This window comes from Lonchura striata, chromosome 1 (genome assembly GCF_046129695.1).
Source record: "Lonchura striata isolate bLonStr1 chromosome 1, bLonStr1.mat, whole genome shotgun sequence".
Taxonomy (NCBI): domain Eukaryota; kingdom Metazoa; phylum Chordata; class Aves; order Passeriformes; family Estrildidae; genus Lonchura; species Lonchura striata.
In genome coordinates this window covers 65,019,266-65,037,612 of record NC_134603.1, presented here as the reverse complement: position 1 = coordinate 65,037,612, position 18,347 = coordinate 65,019,266, and the positions used below count along the sequence as shown (strand labels likewise).

Sequence of the window (18,347 nt, the reverse complement as noted above, 5' to 3'; positions counted from 1 at the left end):
TTGGTTAGTTGGTTTGGTTTTTTTTCATTTTTGGGGGGGGTTGCAGCAGAATAGAATCTTATTTCTCACCAACATTTTGACACAAAAAAAGCAATAAGTGGATGTTGGTTTGGTTTAGTTGGTTAGTTGGTTTGGGTTTTTTTCATTTCTGGGGGGTTTTGGGTGGGTTGGTTGGTTGGTTAGTTGGTTTTGTTTGTTGTTGTTTTTCTTTTTTTTCTGTATCATATTTTACTTTCCCCACAGCATTCTGACTGTTTAAGAATGTCGTAAATCTTATCTTGCTGGGAAGTAGAGGATGATTTTTTGGTGGGAGTTCAGTCATACTTAAGATATACTATGTGAATACACAGAAGGCATCAATTTTCAAACATCTTAATTAACAGGCTTAAAACCATCAGTAAATCCATGGAAATTTGTGGTAGGGTAAAAAAGTAATACAAGCTATTTCCATGAATCAGTGCACTTTTGGCAATTTCATGTGTTTAATCACTATGGAGAGCTGTCTTTTTAGGTACACTGTCTTGCAAAGGTACCAAATGATCTTTCACTTCATTCAAAATTCCCTGTTAGTCTTTTAAACAGACTCTCCCCCCCGAAAAAGCATATGAAATATCCCTTTAATTAAACAGGCACCTAAATTGATGCTAATATGCATATCAAAGATTTTCTGCAGAACCATACAATGCCAGAAGCACTTTTCTGTTTTATAAAAATCTTAATGAAGCTTAAAACAGCAACTTCTAACATCTTTACTTAGAGATATAGAACCTTGTAGGTTTTTTAAATAAATACACTCACTGATTTCTTTAATTACAAGCAATAAAGTGTACAGATTTATATACACATTGAATGAATAAAATTATGTTATCTAAAAAATTATGTTCTCATGCATGGAGAATATTTTTTACAATGAGAATGAGGATCCATGCTGAGTGCATGAACTCTGACTGCTTTGAGTGGAACAGCATGATTTATGACTTACAAGTGACCTGTCCACTCCACCAAGAAACTGCTTCTCTTCTAATTTGGGGAAATTCCAATTCCCTTCCAATTTGGGAAAATTTTCCTCATTTCTCAGCACTTTATGTTAGGGAGTACAGGCCAGGTATGGGTTACAAACAACTGAAAAATAGAGGAAAACTGACACAATTGTGACCAGTGGGGAGGTTTGTGGTTTGCAATTATTAAAGGAAATGCATAGTCTTTTCAAGTATAGGGTCTTATTTCCTTTCTTTGAGGAAAGATAATGCAGTAAATCATACACCTATGAAGTTTTATTAAATATTTATCATAAAGGTTTTCCAGCCTTATTAGTTTCACCTCTGCCAGCAGAAGAGCTTTCACAAAATGGAAAGGGATTTCTATTTTCCACTTCTCAGCCTTTGACTACAATGCATTAAGAAAATACAGTGACTTATTTTTCCAGATGTGTTCCTCTTTCTTTAAGCATAATTTTCTCACTGGTTTTGTTTAATTTTACTCTTGACTGAGGTGTATAAACTGAAGGAGCTGAGGTAATTTCAGGAAAATACATATGTGGATTAAAAAATGTTTGAATCATCATTTTGAAAAAAAAAATCTAAAATTAATTGCAACAATAATATAATTATCTGAAGTCTGAATGGAATTTTCTTAAGAAAACTGATGCTCCATAGCAGTGGCACAACAGTGGTGTAAGAAATACTACTCTCAGCTCAGATCAAGTGATGGACTGGAGATAGGTGTTTCATTTCTGACTTGACCTCAAGCTTTCTGATTCATGTCATGATTCAAGCAAGGCCATCCAGAGCTGGTTGTCCAGCACTGTGTTGAGATGGCTTTGCAACAACTCAAAGCATGGAGACTCCACAGTTTCTCTGCTGAACACTGATCCAATGTAGACCCACACTCACCAAAATAAAAAAAGTATTTTCTGATGTCCAGCAGGTTTTTCATGTTTCAGTTTGTGCCACTTGCCTCACATCCTCAAGGCAAGGAGACCTTGAGGTCAGTGGGACCTCGCCATTCATTCCAAAGTGAAAAACCCAATGAGAAAACAAAACCTTGAAAATGTGAAAATGCTTCACATTATGCATATTTAGAAATTATGCTAAATGTGAAACAAGATCAATGAGTCAGAACTGGAGTTTGGATTGCTTTTATGATGCAGGTATTCAATTTGTAATTTTAGGTCAAAATCATAGTTATGTACTGCTCTGTGCAATGGGAGACCTGCTTCCTATCTGGATCTGTCCATCCTCCTCCAGCAACCTAACAAGATTTCAGGCTTTTTTTTCCAAGTTTGATGGGCACTTCTGGCATTTTCTAAATTAAATCAGCACTGAATTATTAACTAAAGCCATTCTTGATGTTAATGACCTGATATATGGCCCTAGACTTGCAAGCTGTGCTCCCCACAACATTGTGTCTGCTTCTGTTTGCTACCAATAATTGCTCCAAAGGTGATCTGCCCCACATGTGCCACCTCTGGGCTCCTCAGCTCCATGACTATGTCTTCCACTGACTTGCTAAAAGATTGACCACAGGACTGGCTCACATCTGAGCACAGACAGGTTGCAGTAGAAGCCTGCTGAGTTTTCACCAACCCATTTGTAACTGGAAGCCATGTGGCCTGAATGCTTCCTGTGTACAGGCCTGAGGAATGTCAGCTCTATCCTGACCTGAGGCTTTTGCAAGTTCTCCAAACCAATGCAGTACTCCCATGTTTGCTAAGGTATAAACTCCATCCTGTATCAGCAATGCAGGATGGAAGATTTAGACTAGCACCAGGTATTTGATACCCACATGCACCTTCACTCTCATCTTGGGATTGTCCTGGCATTGACTCCTTCTGTGGTGGCCATAGGTTTGAAGATTGGTTTCAGATTACATGAAGAAATACCTTGTCCTGTTTTGAATTTATTCATAGATTTTACTGTCACGCTATAAAGGGTTTATAAAACCCTGTTCCTGATTAAAACATTTGTTTGCAAAACACCTGGAAAGCAGCATTAAAGGCATCTACCACTAATTTTGAAAAAGAAAATGACACTGACTAAAAAGGTCTGTCTTGACAAAGACCTTATGTCATTTCCTACACACTGAAGTAGCTATAAGTGCTCCCTTTTTCTAGATCCCCATCCTTAGAAGGAAATATGGCATGATGTGCAGGAGGGGAGAAGCAGCTCTAATTGTGTCCATGGACCCAAGAAAGCCATCCAGGTAAAGCTACTGATCTAAAGGTGACAGAAGCTGTGAGAGTTTCGCTTGTAATGACTTTGCTCATCTACTGTCCTTAATTTTTATTTCCTATTGCCCAACCCCATGCCACCTCCTTGGGCTTTGTACTTGTCAAAGAAGGAACACACCTATCCCAACTTCAGCAATCACCCAGCCTGACTCCCAAGCCTGTGGCAAACACCAGTCTGAATCAAACCAACTTAGGGTCAAAGGTCTTGAGATGCTTTATTGCCCCCCAAAAAAAAACCCAAACAAAACAAATCAAAACCAACCCAAACCAAAAGCAATGCAAAAAGACCACAACAAACAAACAAACAAACAAACAAACAAAAGAAAAAATGCTGCTGTACAAAATATTAGAGTTCCTGTGAGATATCTTGCTCATAACATACTCAGGCATAAGCTAAGGGATCATCTCTTTTTATTACAGGAAGGTATATTAAGTTTCCCTTGTAATATTAAAGTCTGTATCTTTGAGAATTCTTTACCCATACATCCAGGAAAAAAAATTCACTTAGTGGCATAATCCTCATTCCCTAAGTATTTCACTTCCTTACCTTCTGCTACCTATGCCTTTTCCTTCAGTTGGGAAGTAACTGTTCCTGACAGCTCATTAATTGGTCTCCTATATTGCAGTTAGAAATAAGAAATATCCCATTTGCTTTCAGCTCATGCTGCTCTTGTGGTATTTATTCAGGAAGTCTCTCTTTGAGGTTTTCATGCCTTTCTAGCTAAACCCTCTGCTCCTTTAATGTTTTGAATTTTCTGTCATGTCCAGATTGCAAGCCATCCACAAATTAAAGGCTTGTATTACATAGCTTGTTTTGATTGGTAAATTCTATTTGCTTTAATCATTGTTTAATTCTGTGTCTCCTCTTTTCAAGATCTGTACTCTTATTCAAGATACATGTACTGAAAATTGCAAGCCTAGTTCTACAGTCTTACATCAGTCATAAACTCCTCTGTGTTTTTCTCCCATTCACACAATCTCTTCCAAAATGCATCTTTTTCTGTATATATTAATATATTTTCAGATGGAGCACAATACTCCTCAGATCTATGCTTTTTGGTGGTGCTGTTTAAAGTAGTAAAACAGCTTCACCTCAAATACTACTCTCTCTATTGACACCACTAATACATTTCCTATGGGAAAGGAAAGGCACGGAAACCTCACAGAAAAATGTGTCTTAACCTTCAAATCAGTTTGTCTCTATTGCTTCCTCATGGCTTCCCTCCTTCCACTTCCTGTAATAGCTTTCATGCATATATTCAGAAAATTCAAGAAGAATTATTCCACATAAGAAATTTTCACACTGCAATTCAAGTCTGAGGTGTTGCATGTTCTCAGAAGCTTTTGATGTTTTGCCACCACTGACTTTCCCAAAAAAGAGATAACTCTTTTTTATTACCCCTCACAGAGCAAGGGAAAAGAATACCCCTACTACTTGCTGAGAAAGGACTAAAGGCAAGCTAGAATGGCAATTCCATTTTTGAAATTTTACTAAATTCAGTAGATTAAATGCTGATTATAATTTATCTTTATCTGCAGTAATTTTGAGACTCTGTTGAGCTTCCTGCTCCTTATCATCTCTGAATCTGGTCAAAATCCTACAGGGCAGATCCAGTAACCCTAGTACAATTTAAGGTAAGGGGAGTAGGAGCCATTCCATGCTATTCAGAAGTTTGCACAACTGCACTGCACCAATCTGAATTCACTTGCTCATTACCAAACTTAAACTTTAGACCCCTCTTTGGCATGGAAGGAGGGATCAGCCCCACACTAACCCTCCCTGTGAGGCAATACCTCACAGAAGAGAAAATGTATTTAAACTGTTTACACTAACCCAGCTGAACTTGCCTGAAGCAAAATGGGAGCATTCACCACTGCTGCTGGTGACTGCAGCTCCTCGCCCATCCCCTGTCACCCTGGACTGGAGATGCCCCAGGCTCAGGGCCAGGGTGAAATAAGTCTGGGACAAGCTTGGAAGCACTCCTAAATGATCCAGGATAATCCCTGTCTCAAGGGACACTGGATTTTTGATTCATCTGCCTGAGGCATGTTTGTGCTCAGGAGTCACCAAAGAGTTGGTATTGAATGCCAGTAAAAAACCTCTTCAAGGAGGTCAGATTGATGAATAAAGGTTCTTGTAAAATGGGGCTCAGGATGAAAACATTCTTGAAATCTTGATGGGATTTGATATGTCAAATGAGAAACAAACTATTTCAATTGTTGGTTGAAGCAAAAATACAGAAGAATCAAATTATTCACAGGAGTCTGCTTCTTCCTAGTTGACATAATCATATAATACAAATGAATACATGCACTAATTCAATTAATTTTGCAAATTCCCTGTTCAACACTCAATATTTAACAATTTTAAATAATAAATATAATTTCCTCTTATTAAAATTAAAGTGAGTATGGGCCTCCTATTTCCATACTAAAGGACTACATCTTGTCTGATCACGTTATCGCATACCAGCAATAGTAACACACCTTCTACATGCCTGTTTAAAAAATAAAAAGGCTTTTTTTTTTTCCTGACAACTTTTACATTAGACTTGATTTAAACTATATAGGTCAGTTCAATAAATCTGATACTTCATGCATTATTTTCTGAAAGGAGAAATTAATTGTGGTAACTGAGATTATCAAATCTGTCATATCATGCATGAATTTAAATATAAAAGTGAGAGTAATTGGATTGTGGGCCAGATTTATAAGCATAAGGGTAAACTACACTTAATACAGTTGAATTGACTCTGATTAATTCACAGATAGCTATCTCTTTCCAAATAAGTCAGAAGCTACTGTCTACAATATAACTATACAACAATTGAGTCAGATATATGTTCCATTGAAATATTTCTTATTCTCTTTTATATTTTCACTTCACTTGTCCTGGTAAGTAACATTTTCCTTCACACTGTGGTTCATTTATTTTGAAAGCAGGAAGTGAAATCCAGTGCAAAAAGAATCAGAGCTACAACTGTTGTAAAAGACTTGATAAGTTTTCTATTTTTTTTCCCTATATTCTGTTCATTAATTGAATTTAGACCATGAAACATGAAAAAGGTAAAACTGTGAAATATTAAAGGTCTGTGGAACATTTTAACACAACAAAGTAATAGGAATTTACATTTATCTTAAAATATACTTCTGAATGGGAAAATATAAAATGATATTGCATTTGATTCTCATTTTGTGAAATTGCTCATCAGTCCAAGGTTGACAAGGACAATGAGAACTGTGCCTAAATCTGTGATTAGGAAGCAAGAGGAAAATGACAGCAAGAAAATCTGAGTTGACAGAGAAATATCAGAAGAACTGATAATGAAAGGGCTGAAGATACATGAAATTGGAAGTGGTATAATTTAGGTGAAAGAAGCATTTTTGACATGGGTTGAAAAAAATGCTAGACACAACTAATCATGATCTGATCTAAGCTTTCTTGGTGTAAATCTGCTCACATTGCTGCAAATTCAAATTCTGATTCGCTGAAAGTCAGTAGTCCCTTCCCAATAAACATTGAACTAAACACATACCTAAGGAAAGAGAGGAAAACGGGGTCAGCCATGGACCCAATGCTACTTTGGCACAGGTCAGGGCACAGACAGAAGTTGGGAAACAGAAAGTAGAAACAAAGGGAAAAATAGACATCTTCATAGGAAATCCTACAGACACCCATGGCAAGTAGACATACTTTCATCAGAGCAGAATAAGATGTAACAGTAAAAATGATGGCAACTTGAAGGAGAGAACAAAGAGATGAAATATAATGACTTAGTAAGATGTCTTCCCTTTTTGGCAGTCATAAGGGCAAAGCTCCAGCTGCCACCAAAACAGGTAGAATAAACACATATACTCAAGCTTTTAATCTTCTTTCCATAGGAGTGTTATTATTCTATAACTGCATTATGCTTATGGGTACCACAATTTTCCTCCTTACTCTTTTGTTCCATCCTTTCTTTTTTCTTTTCAGTTCTCACACAGGTTGGTTTTGTTTCCTTTTTCTCTAGTTTTTAGAAACTCATCCCCTCCATTCTCCTCTTTTTCTTATTTCTTAACTGGCTTATTGCTGCAGAACTAGTTTACATCTCCTCTCTTTTTCTGTGGTCCCTCCTGTCAGCATAAAAACACACAAAGAAGGGAGCAGAGATAATTCCCTTGTTTCTTTCACTATCACTTCACCAACATCTCTTGCCTCTGAATGCATTAATAAGCCTTACTGGCACTAACCAGCCTTATCAGGGGCCTTGACTCACACCACTGCCCATGGACACACAGGTTTTTTTAAGCTCTTATTCCCTTTCTTGGCTATGCTTCAGGAGATTTGCAGTCTGCATTTCCAGCTTAATCTCAGATATCCTCTGTCACAATGGATGTGTCCAGAAATCACTGGACCTGATCTTGTCCCTGACTTGTGGATTGATTTCACACTGATGCTCTGGATTTTTGTTTGAACCTGACAATGAATTCTAGTCTTGCTTTGTTCAATTTACTTGGATGTTGTGAGATGAGATCCAGAGTAGGGCTCTGAAGATTACGGGACTGGAGAATCTCTTTGATGAGGAGAAAAGGCTGAGGAGCTGGGCCTGTTTAATCTGGAGAAGAGATGATTGAGACGCGATCTTGGCAATACACACAAATATCTTAAGGACAGGTGTCAAGAGGATGAGGCCAGACTTTCTTTCAGTGATGCCCAGTGACATGACAATGGGCACATGGGGCAATGGCCACAAATTGAAATACAGGAAGTTCCATCTGAGTATGGAGAAAAACTACTGTGATGGTGACAGGGCACTGGAACAGGCTGCCCAGAGAAGTTGTGAAGGCTCATTTTCTGGAGAAACTCAAAACCTGGATGCAATCCTGTGTAACCTGTTCTAGGTGAACCTGCAGGGGTTGGACTAGATGATCTCAAGAGGCTGTTTGAACACCAACCATGCTGTGCTTGATTCTGTGATACTGAGTGATTAATATCCTTGGGATGCAAGAAATTTGAGAAGCTCACTGGAATTTCAAAGGATTCAGCTTCTTCCTTAAGGGAATCCTGCTGATGATTTTTTACATACACAACAGCAGAAGAGAGAGATTTCATGTCTTTCTGTCACAAGCATCAGAGACAAACGAGACCAAACAGACAAAGCTTGCATAGCTATGAGTGGAGCAAGACTCTTCTATATTTTGCTGTTCTATTTTACTGGCTTGATCTTGCCAATGGTGTCCTGTAGCATAGTCACATGCTATGAGCTATGTACATGCACTGTAAAGTCAAGCAATCTCATTCTTACTGTTCACAATGTATTTGCTATAAGTACTTGAGATGATTTGTAATAACTGACTCACTGTATATGATGGGAAAGACAGATTTGACAAATAAAGAGAAGGCTTTGTCTTTTTTCTGACAAATGAAGAACATGGACTGACAACCAAATGAGAAATCCATTCTAGTCTCCTTTTAAAATGAATGAACCTGTCAGTAATCTTCTTGTTCAGATAAGAATTACTGATAAGTCTGAACAGATAGCCTACAAAAGTTTAATAAATAAGCTAATAGTATGGGGGAAGAGCTAGTGTCATGCTGATCCTCTGTAGAGGTCAGCCTTGTGTGTATGGTGCCAGGTGCCAAAACAAGAAGCATGCTCTGAAGCTTATGGTAAACAGGGTGTGGTGCATTATCCAGGGCACAGTGCAGTACTTTGTGCTGGCAGGGCAAGCAGGAGGGGCACTGGGACAATGCAGCTCAAGCAGCCATTTTAGGTGGTGGCCATTGCCCTTGGCAAGAGAGCTCAGGTATGGTGTCCACTTGAAGAGAAAACAAGACATTTACACGCACCAAAATGGATGTATGTAGCGACCCAGGCACAGCTCCCAGAAAAACATGGAGCCATTCAGGTTTCAGGCTGTAGAGAGTACCTGAGCCCTTCCCTGGACTAGCTGTTGTGTCAAATGTGATCAGGTGGATGACTTGCTCAGCCTGGTACCAGTGACAGTATGAGGTAGAAAGGTTAAGGAATATTAGAGAATCAAAAAGAGAGATACACTGGTGTAATCAAGCTCTGGCCTCCCTGAGACAGAAGCAGACATGAGATCCTTTCTTCATCCCCCAGCAAGGAGAAGGTAGAAGTTGTAAAGAAAGGATTGCATGGAGGGTAGCCCACGTTCACTCTGGGTGGCAAGTGAAATCCTTCTTCATTCACCTCACTCCCCAGGTGCCCCGGCACAAAATGCATGAGGCTTTGTGCATGGAAGGCCAGCCAAAGGAGGAAGAGGATGAAGATCCATTTACACCACAATCAGAAAGGTTAACCCACCTCATTAAAACCACTTCCAAGAATACAAAAAGGTGGGTTGAAATAGTTTTAGGTGATTCCTGAGAGGAATGGAGGGAATATGCTGATCATGCCAAACCCACAGGGAGCTCTGCTGCCTCTGTAGGTCTGGGATTAAGGACTTCACCAGGAAGCTTCCTAGCCCAGTGCAGTTCTCAGACTACCCATTACTGCTCTGCCACATAGAGGATGATGAAGTAGCCACACATAGTCCAAGAATGATCAAAGAGGACTTCAGGGCCTTGGGACTGTTGTCAAGGCAATCTAGGACACAAGTTATATCTTCCTCTATACTTCCAGTTGAAGGCAGAGACCTTGGAAGCAATGATGGACTGAGTCTATTAACACATGGCTCCATAGTTGTTGTAACCACATAAATGTTGTGGGTTTTGACAATGGGATGTCTTATTCAGCACTGGGCATGCTGGCATTAGATGGAACTCACCCTTCTCAGCAAGGGAGGGTGGGGCTCATTGGCAGAGCTATAAACTAGATGTGATGGGAGAGGGGAACTGAAGCTTGTCCCTGGCAAGCTCTGGGATGGCATGCAAATGTTAGAAGGACAGGATGCTAGCAAGGCCAGGTTGGATGCGGCTCTGAGCTACCTGATCTGGTGAAAGTTGTCCCTGCTCATGGCATGAGGGTTGGAAATGGATGACCTTTAAGGTCTTTCCTAAACCAAGCCATTCTTGAGTCTATTACTCATTTTCTAAAATGCAATTGTCATTTAATAAATCATTGAAGTGGAAAGTAATTTTGAGAATTTGTTGATTGTTTTCTGGAAGAAGCATGTTCAGTGATGGGAGACAAATCCCTTAAATCCCTTTGCGACATACCTGTTGAAACATAAAAAGTGAACAGGAGTAATACAACTTTCACAGGGGTCCAATAGGCCTGGTCTGTGTGACATCGTTGGAAGGATGCAGGAAATAGACTATTACTGAATAATAAAAAGCAATTAATTGGTGGGAGTACAGGGGCTGGAAGTGCTCATCACCATCATCTACAGACACATAATTACCTAGAAAGGACTGATGGGACGGCAGTATAAATGAATATTGAAAGTTTAGATATGACAACTCTCCACAAAACCCTGTACAAGCCAAAGTATCACAAGTAATCCTTAACAGTTTAAGCAGTTTTGACAGGAAGCAGACTCTCAAATACAGCCATGACTCTGGACTAGTGATTGTAATAGGCATTTTCTCTGATAGAGGGTAGAAGCTTTCATATTAATACAGAACTTAAGATAACAGCTCCTTCTCTGCTGAAGAAGAAGGGATTTCCCTCCATAACTCCATCATTTGTCTGCTCAAGTTCCAGCTCAACTGCTCTGCCTCTGTCTGGAACAAAAGATTTGCTCCCAAGTGCTCATTATTAGCCTGGTTTATGTTAATTCAAGTTATGTAAAATCGTATCCAGATCTATCGCAATGCTAATAATTTTAGAGCAAAAATATGACAATGCATGTCATATTTCTATTAATATGTAGTTATTTAAAATTGCTGTCACTTGAATCAAACTGCAATCAAATAGCAAACAACTCACTCAACACTACAAAATATTAAGAATGTTTATCATTTTAATGACATGTAGGCTAGATTAAAAGAGGCCTTTGATGATAATTGGCAAAGTGCATAAAAATTTTAACAAAATAATCAGTAAACTATAAAATTGTAAGACTATTCAGGTTAGTGATCTAAGATTAGACTGGACTAGTTTCATTTCTGATTTCATTTTCAGAATTCTAACATCGCTTACTTGAGAAATACCTTCTTTCACAAATGCAATAAATCTTACTAGTAAAACCCAAGGAGCTCAAGCTTCTATTGTGTTGTATTAGAAAAAGTAAAGTCACAAGGCTATACCCCTGACACGTAATGGTAACAGGTAACGCAGAGGTGATTTCTTAAAGGGCATAGTGTAAAGTAATTGGCATATCTGTGATCTCTGGGGACTTCCTAATCATTTCAAGTACTATTGCTTGCACATCCACACTAAATTTGAGAATGTGCATTAAATGAAGGTTTTTGACATGCTCTGTGGAAATAATCTGTGAAGTGGTTATCACGCCTGGGCATAACTGACAGACCTTACCATATTCAGGTGAAGCAGACAAAAGTCTAGACATCAGGGACAGTCAGAGAATCCCAAACTGACAGAAAAAATAAATATATATATATTTCAATTTATGTGCAATAATAGTATTTTTAAAATATACTTATTGGCCTGAAATTCACTTTCTAACTTACACTGATAAAACAAGCATCTGCACATACCAACAGCAAGGATGGAAAGACTGGCATCATGCCTCATTCAAACATATTGCTAACATGCACCAGTCAATTGATCCTTGGTGATTTAGAAAGAATTTTTTAGGAGAGGAGAGGAGAGGAGAGGAGAGGAGAGGAGAGGAGAGGAGAGGAGAGGAGAGGAGAGGAGAGGAGAGGAGAGGAGAGGAGAGGAGAGGAGAGGAGAGGAGAGGAGAGGAGAGGAGAGGAGAGGAGAGGAGAGGAGAGGAGAGGAGAGGAGAGGAGAGGAGAGGAGAGGAGAGGAGAGGAGAGGAGAGGAGAGGAGAGGAGAGGAGAGGAGAGGAGAGGAGAGGAGAGGAGAGGAGAGGAGAGGAGAGGAGAGGAGAGGAGAGGAGAGGAGAGGAGAGGAGAGGAGAGGAGAGGAGAGGAGAGGAGAGGAGAGGAGAGGAGAGGAGAGGAGAGGAGAGGAGAGGAGAGGAGAGGAGAGGAGAGGAGAGGAGAGGAGAGGAGAGGAGAGGAGAGGAGAGGAGAGGAGAGGAGAGGAGAGGAGAGGAGAGGAGAGGAGAGGAGAGGAGAGGAGAGGAGAGGAGAGGAGAGGAGAGGAGAGGAGAGGAGAGGAGAGGAGAGGAGAGGAGAGGAGAGGAGAGGAGAGGAGAGGAGAGGAGAGGAGGTGGTGGCCTGGTTCAGACCTCTCAGCAGTATAAGGACATCAAAAACAGCATCCAAACTGAAGTTTTTATCTCTCTGCTCTGCTCTGTCAGAGTACAAGATTTGTGTTTTTCATAATGAACAAAAGAGAAAGTCTGTCTTCCTCTGGACAGCACGAATGAAAACCAGAGGAAAGCTCCCTGGCAGTAACTGTTTGCAGCAACAGTGACACCCTAAAGCGATATAATGACCTGTGAGGAAGGATTTTGTTTGTGTCATTTTAGATGTTCTGTCTTGTTCTCTCAATAATAACCATTCTGACTACCTTTGGGTTATTTGAGCAATTTAGACAATTATCTCTAATGCAGATATACTGTCTTCTGGAAAAAAGAATTTCTACAGGAGCTCTATAGATAATAAAAAAAATCCCTGATTTTAACCTTTGTCATAATTTCCATCCACTTAAATGTATGTTTAAGCTGTAAAACTGTTTCGCAGCATGCAAAAGACTTGAGTGCCAAGTTATGCTTGCAAATCAGACATTAAATATGCAGATCCTCTGACATGGAAACTGAAACGTACATTTTACAAAGATATGCTGGCATTTGAACATTTTATATTTGGGTGTTCCTGAACACCACCAGTGTGTGTGCTTTTCATCATTCAGCTATAGAGCCATTCATAAAAAGGGGGTTTTGGTTTGGTTTTTTTTTGTTTTTGTTTTTGTTTTGTTTTTTTTTTTTTTTTGGTTTGGTTTTAGTTGGAATAAAAAATAATAGCTCTGTGCCAATTTGGGAAAGTCAATAGGGACACGGAACTATAATTGACAGTAACTACTACCCTGATATTGCTGGGTATAGAGCAGCTAAGGGAACTGGAAACGGTCAGAGCCTCGCACTGCATACTGAATGGACCTGTGGTTTACAGTAAACTGATGCTTTTGTAACAGTGTAAGATGATTCATGAATATTAAAAACCAATGAGAGTTCATGTAAATGCATGCTGAGATAGTTTCTTGAAAATGAACTGAAATTAAAGAAAATATTTACTAGCATGATGTATAAAACATTACACTCACTTTAATGTATAAAATGTTTTCCCAACTTAGTTACTGCAGAAATCAAGACCCAAAGTAGCACAAAGTTTATTTCCAATGTCTTTACTCCCCTTAGTGTGGCTAGGAATAATTCTGTATATATTTAGTTTCTTAAGAAAGGGAGACATGATCCAAACCCTGTAAACTCTTGGGTTCATCTTTTATACTGCTGAACAATTTGGTTCAAGAAGAAACTGGAGAAGATATGGGAAGAAATTGAGCCTGCAACAAGACATAAGAGGATCTTTTCCTCTGATTCCTGTGAGAAGCTCACTTAAGGAACTACTGGCTCTTATTTCTACTTCATATGAGAGATTTGGAAAGTTCATTATTCTTCCAGTTCCTCTGTCCTGTAAACCCAGAGAAAGCAACTTTTATCTGGAGGGAAAAAAAGAATTAAAATAAAGAATAATTAATTTTTTGTTTCTTTCTGAGGATGTATTTTTTTCTATTTAATTTAGGATGTTCTGGTTCTAACCAAGAACCAGACCATTTGGCCACCATGACCCGCTCATCAAGGCTGCCTGCAGAGCCCCCACTGGCAACTGGTTCGTATCAAGTCCTCTCCATGGGTACAGAGGACAGTGCTTAGGAGCAACCATTTCATACCTTGGTACCTCCACAGCACTCATTCCAGATACCTTTATCCACTGCCAGCTATCAATAGCCAACACTAGTCTGAATAAGCATCTTTCTTAGCATCAGTTTACATCCTGGAACATACCCTTTTACTATTTACTACATCTATTTACTATATGTACTTATGGAGTAAGTATGTACGCTTACAGAGTTTGCACGCTGGAGCATATCCTTCTACTATTTACTACATATGCTTATCTCAGTGCAACAGTGGTGCTGAAGCACAGCTTGTACATCAGTTGCAGGTTGTGGATCCAACAGCTTGGTCTGCATTTGCTCTCATCACTTATGGGACAATACCAATTCAAAATCACAAGTCATAAACAGACATATTTACTTGCAGTTGCTAATAGCACTGTAGATAGAAATAAAGTACTTTTAAAAGCTCATTCATTTCTCTGCACTTAAATTGTCCATGTTTTTCTTTTTTGTTCTTTTTTACTTCTTTCAGTGTAAGCAATGAAAATGTAAAAAGGTGTCCAAAGTTTTTTTTTTTTATATTTATCTGCTTAAAAGCAACTTTAACAGGATTTATTTTTAGTCACCAAGTGCTCCTGAGGGTGCCAAGTCGGGTAAAAATCTTCCTTCAGTAACACGTAAATGTTTTCTGGATTTTGTCAGCTGTTTGAGATAAATGCTACCCGCCGATGGTCCTCATCAGCAGAATGCTGCGAGTGGCTTCCATTTGGACCAGGAAGGAAAATCACCTGCTGGCGCCGCTCTCTGTGAGCCACACTTCTGTGTTAAAGGCACGGCTGAACGCGGTTTTACTACTTTTGATACGAATAAGCGCAGTTCTCAGCCTCCCGGCTTGTTCCTGATGCTCTCCCCAACGACGCCGAGCGACGTGGATGTGCCGCTGATAAGCAGCGTTCAGCTCCAAAACGCCGGCTGCCTTTTAGCATGCTCAACTTTCGCTTCCCAGCCCTGAGCTCCCCTTCCCCGCCGGCTGCCGTGGGACGCGCGGCCGCGGGAGCGGGGCAGCGCGGCCCGGAGGGCGAGCCCGGGTCCCGCACGGACACCGCGGGCAGGGAGCGCGGTTGCTCCGGCTCCGCACGGGCGCTTCCCCCGCGCAGCCGCCCGGCTCCGCGGCAGCGCCGGCGCGGCCGGCAGCGCGCACGGCGTGCCCGGGAGCCCCCGCCCCGCCGCCGCCCCGGCCCGCGGAGCCCGCCCGCGCCCCGGCCCGCGGCGCTGGCGGCGGGGGGCGCCCGCGGGCGGCGGCGGGAGCGCGGGCGCGGGGGTGGCCGAGCGGCGGCGGCGCGAACGCGGCCGCAGAGCCCCAGCGAGCCGCGGGAGCGCCGCGCCCGCCGCAGCCGCCGGAGCCGGGCGAGGAGCGAGCGCGGCCGCCCGGAGCCGCCCGGAGCCGCCGGGAGCAGGCTCGGGCCGCGGCAGCCCCGCGGGGAGGCAGCGAGGGGCCCCTCGCCGAAAGCGCGAACACCCCCCACACCCCCGCCCCGCCGCCTCCGCCCGCCCCCAGCGAAGGGAAACAAAACACAACCCCGGCACCGCCACGCTCTCCCTCCTTCTCCTCTCGGCATTTGGTGGTTGTTTTTTGGGGTTTTTTAAAATTTATTTTTTCTTTTCTTTTTTTTTTTTTATTTTTTTTTACTGGGGATTCTCCTCTCTCCTGCCAGACTGACTTATACGTTCTTGATAATTTCTCTTCCCCTCATTTTTTATACTCTTCTCCCTGCTTCCAAACCCTGTGTCTGTGTGTTTCAATACTATCACAACCTCTGCTAAAAATAGATCTTTTTATACCCTTCCTCCTCTCTGACCCCATCCAACACCCCTTGTTAAGGTGAGTTGTGTCTTTTCATCACTTTTTTCCTTGTGTGTTGTTTTTTTCTTTTTTTTTTTTTTGTTTTGTTTTGTTTTGTTTTGCCTGTTTTTTGATATTTCGGTTTCTTTTTTTATTTGTTTGTTTCCCCCCCCCCCCCCCCCCATCCCCATTTAGGGCAGGTTTTAGGGAGGAGGGGATGTGGAGGAGAGAATTTCACGGGGAGTCAGGCAAAGCCTTATTTTGCCTTCTGCAGCCTCAGCATCATTCCGGACTGCTCCCTTTTATCCCAAGGATGTAGCTAGCTGATGAAAGTGGGGAACTACTCTTCCTTAGCGCTGCATGCTTGGGAGCCACAGCAACAGCAGGAAAAAAAAACAAGCTTCTCCTTTTTCCTTCGTCCTACCCCCCACTCCCTTCCTTATTCCCTCCTCCTTTCTGTGTTGCTTATTTTTTTTGGTTTTTTAAATATTTCGGTGGGATGTTTGGCTGGGATTTGGTGGTGGGTGGTTAGGGGTTTTTTTTTGTTTGTTGTTTTGTTTGGTTTTTTTTTTTTCCTTTCTGTGTGTGTGCTTGGTTTCTGTTTTGAAGCAATACACAGGGGACTTGGAATGAATTGCATGTGGTGCCAAGGGAGCTCTGTGTGTGTGCACGTGTGTCTTGAGAGTGAGCGTGTGGGTGCGTGTGCAAAGTGCATTTGTATTTCGTGCTCCTGGGATGGTGAGTGTTAAAGCTACCAAACAGTCCCTGTGCATAGAGCAAGGAGCACAGCAGAGGCTGCTGAGGGAGAAGCTGGTCAGGGATGCAGGAAAGCTACAGAGCTCTCCAGAGTTCAGTCCCTTGTGCTCCAGAACATCTTTCCATAGATCATTACTGCACCTTCAAGGTGATGGCTCCCATTCCTTGCCTGGCTTCTCAGTAGAGGAGTGCAGAAAAGGAAAACTTTACAGCTAATGTGAAAGGATAGCACTTCTGTTCCTCCAGCAGCCCAAGACAGTGTTATTCCAGAGATGAGTGGGGTGAATACAGTTGTGATCCAGAGTAAATGGATCATTTGCTGTCACATATTAGTGTTCAGTGAGAAAAAGAGAGATGAAACATTATTAGTTTGGTCAGTCAGCTGGAGTCCAACTTACTTCCCAGTTCCAAAGTTGTTTTAGATTGTTTTTCATTCTCCAGTAAACTGTGCCTATTGATGGCAGAAATGTGTTTTTACAGTAAAAACAGTCTATTATAAATCTGCTGGGGAACGATTTTATTATTCAGAGGCAATCAAGTAATTTATATGTTTCATGGATTTCCCAAAAGTCTTTTAGTGTTCCTTCAATTATGTATTTTACCTATGTGTGTGAAGCAGGGTAAATATAGATTTTAGTTGCATTTTAACAATGTGTTAAGGCATAACTTGCAGGGTGCCATTTGCGAAGTGTCACTTAATATGAAGCAAAATAACAGCCTCTAGTTATTTTTCATGGATTTTTCATATCTCTCTTGTTTGTTTCAAAACAAACAGTGATTTTGCTTAAGAACTTGTAAGGAAAACTGGTTTTACAATGATACAGAGTTTCAGCTATTAGCTCAAAAGTATTAACACTTGTCTGGCTGTGAGACTTGAATTTACTTATAAAATCTAGTTGATACAAAGTACATGAAAGAACACTTGGTATACTTGGTTTTCTAACAGGTTGAATAATTTTTGTATCTACAAGTTTACAAATTAGCTAAAATGGTTGTTGTAATCTGTGTTTGGAGGCCTTCATGGATACAGGAACATTATTGTTTCCTGTCTAGTTAATGCAATTCCAAAATATCCTGTCTTTCCATATGCAGCATAGATAACACTCAGTAAAAATGAGCAGTCATGGAAGTAGTCTTGTGCTATCAAGAGACATTTTATCATTTCTTGTTAGCCTAAATTAAAATATTTTACACAAGTTTGCCTTGGATTTTTTTTTCTGCTGTGGCTGGCTGATTGTGAAAGTGGGAAGCATGCTTTGAGTGAGATGTGAAATTCCTAATGCTTGATAGCTGCGAGGGGAGAGACACCTGATGTGCTGTGTACATCATTCTTGAAGGGATACAGGGTAAGAAAAAGGGATGGAAAATGAGCACAGTGCAGTTTAGATAAATAAATATGGATGATGCATGTTAGCTTGTCATCTGCAGTTCTGCTGAACCCTGACTGCTGGCTAAACATATTTTCTTGGTAAGCCCTGCAGTGTGATACAATTTTTCTGATTTGATAGAGTTTGCTGTTAAAATCACATGTAGCAGAGAACAGTTCTTGTTCTGTAGATAAATACGTGCCACCTTGTTTTGATCCACAGAAGGCTGAAATATCCACTACTCCTACTGAAGTCACCAGGACTTACCTGTG

The 18,347-nt window shown here is 40.9% G+C and overlaps 1 protein-coding gene across 8 annotated transcripts in view; it reads left to right on the top strand.

Annotated features, from left to right (window-relative positions):
• The first annotated feature begins 15,635 nt into the window (after positions 1-15,635).
• The window catches only part of LOC110469722 (poly(rC)-binding protein 3), a 497,662-nt gene continuing 494,950 nt past the window's right edge, over positions 15,636-18,347 (top strand). For all 8 annotated transcript variants that reach the window (XM_077784941.1, XM_077784945.1, XM_077784942.1 and 5 more), the window contains exon 1: positions 15,636-15,991. The gene's annotated coding sequence lies outside the window, so the exon portion shown is untranslated. The remainder of the gene's footprint in view (positions 15,992-18,347) is intronic.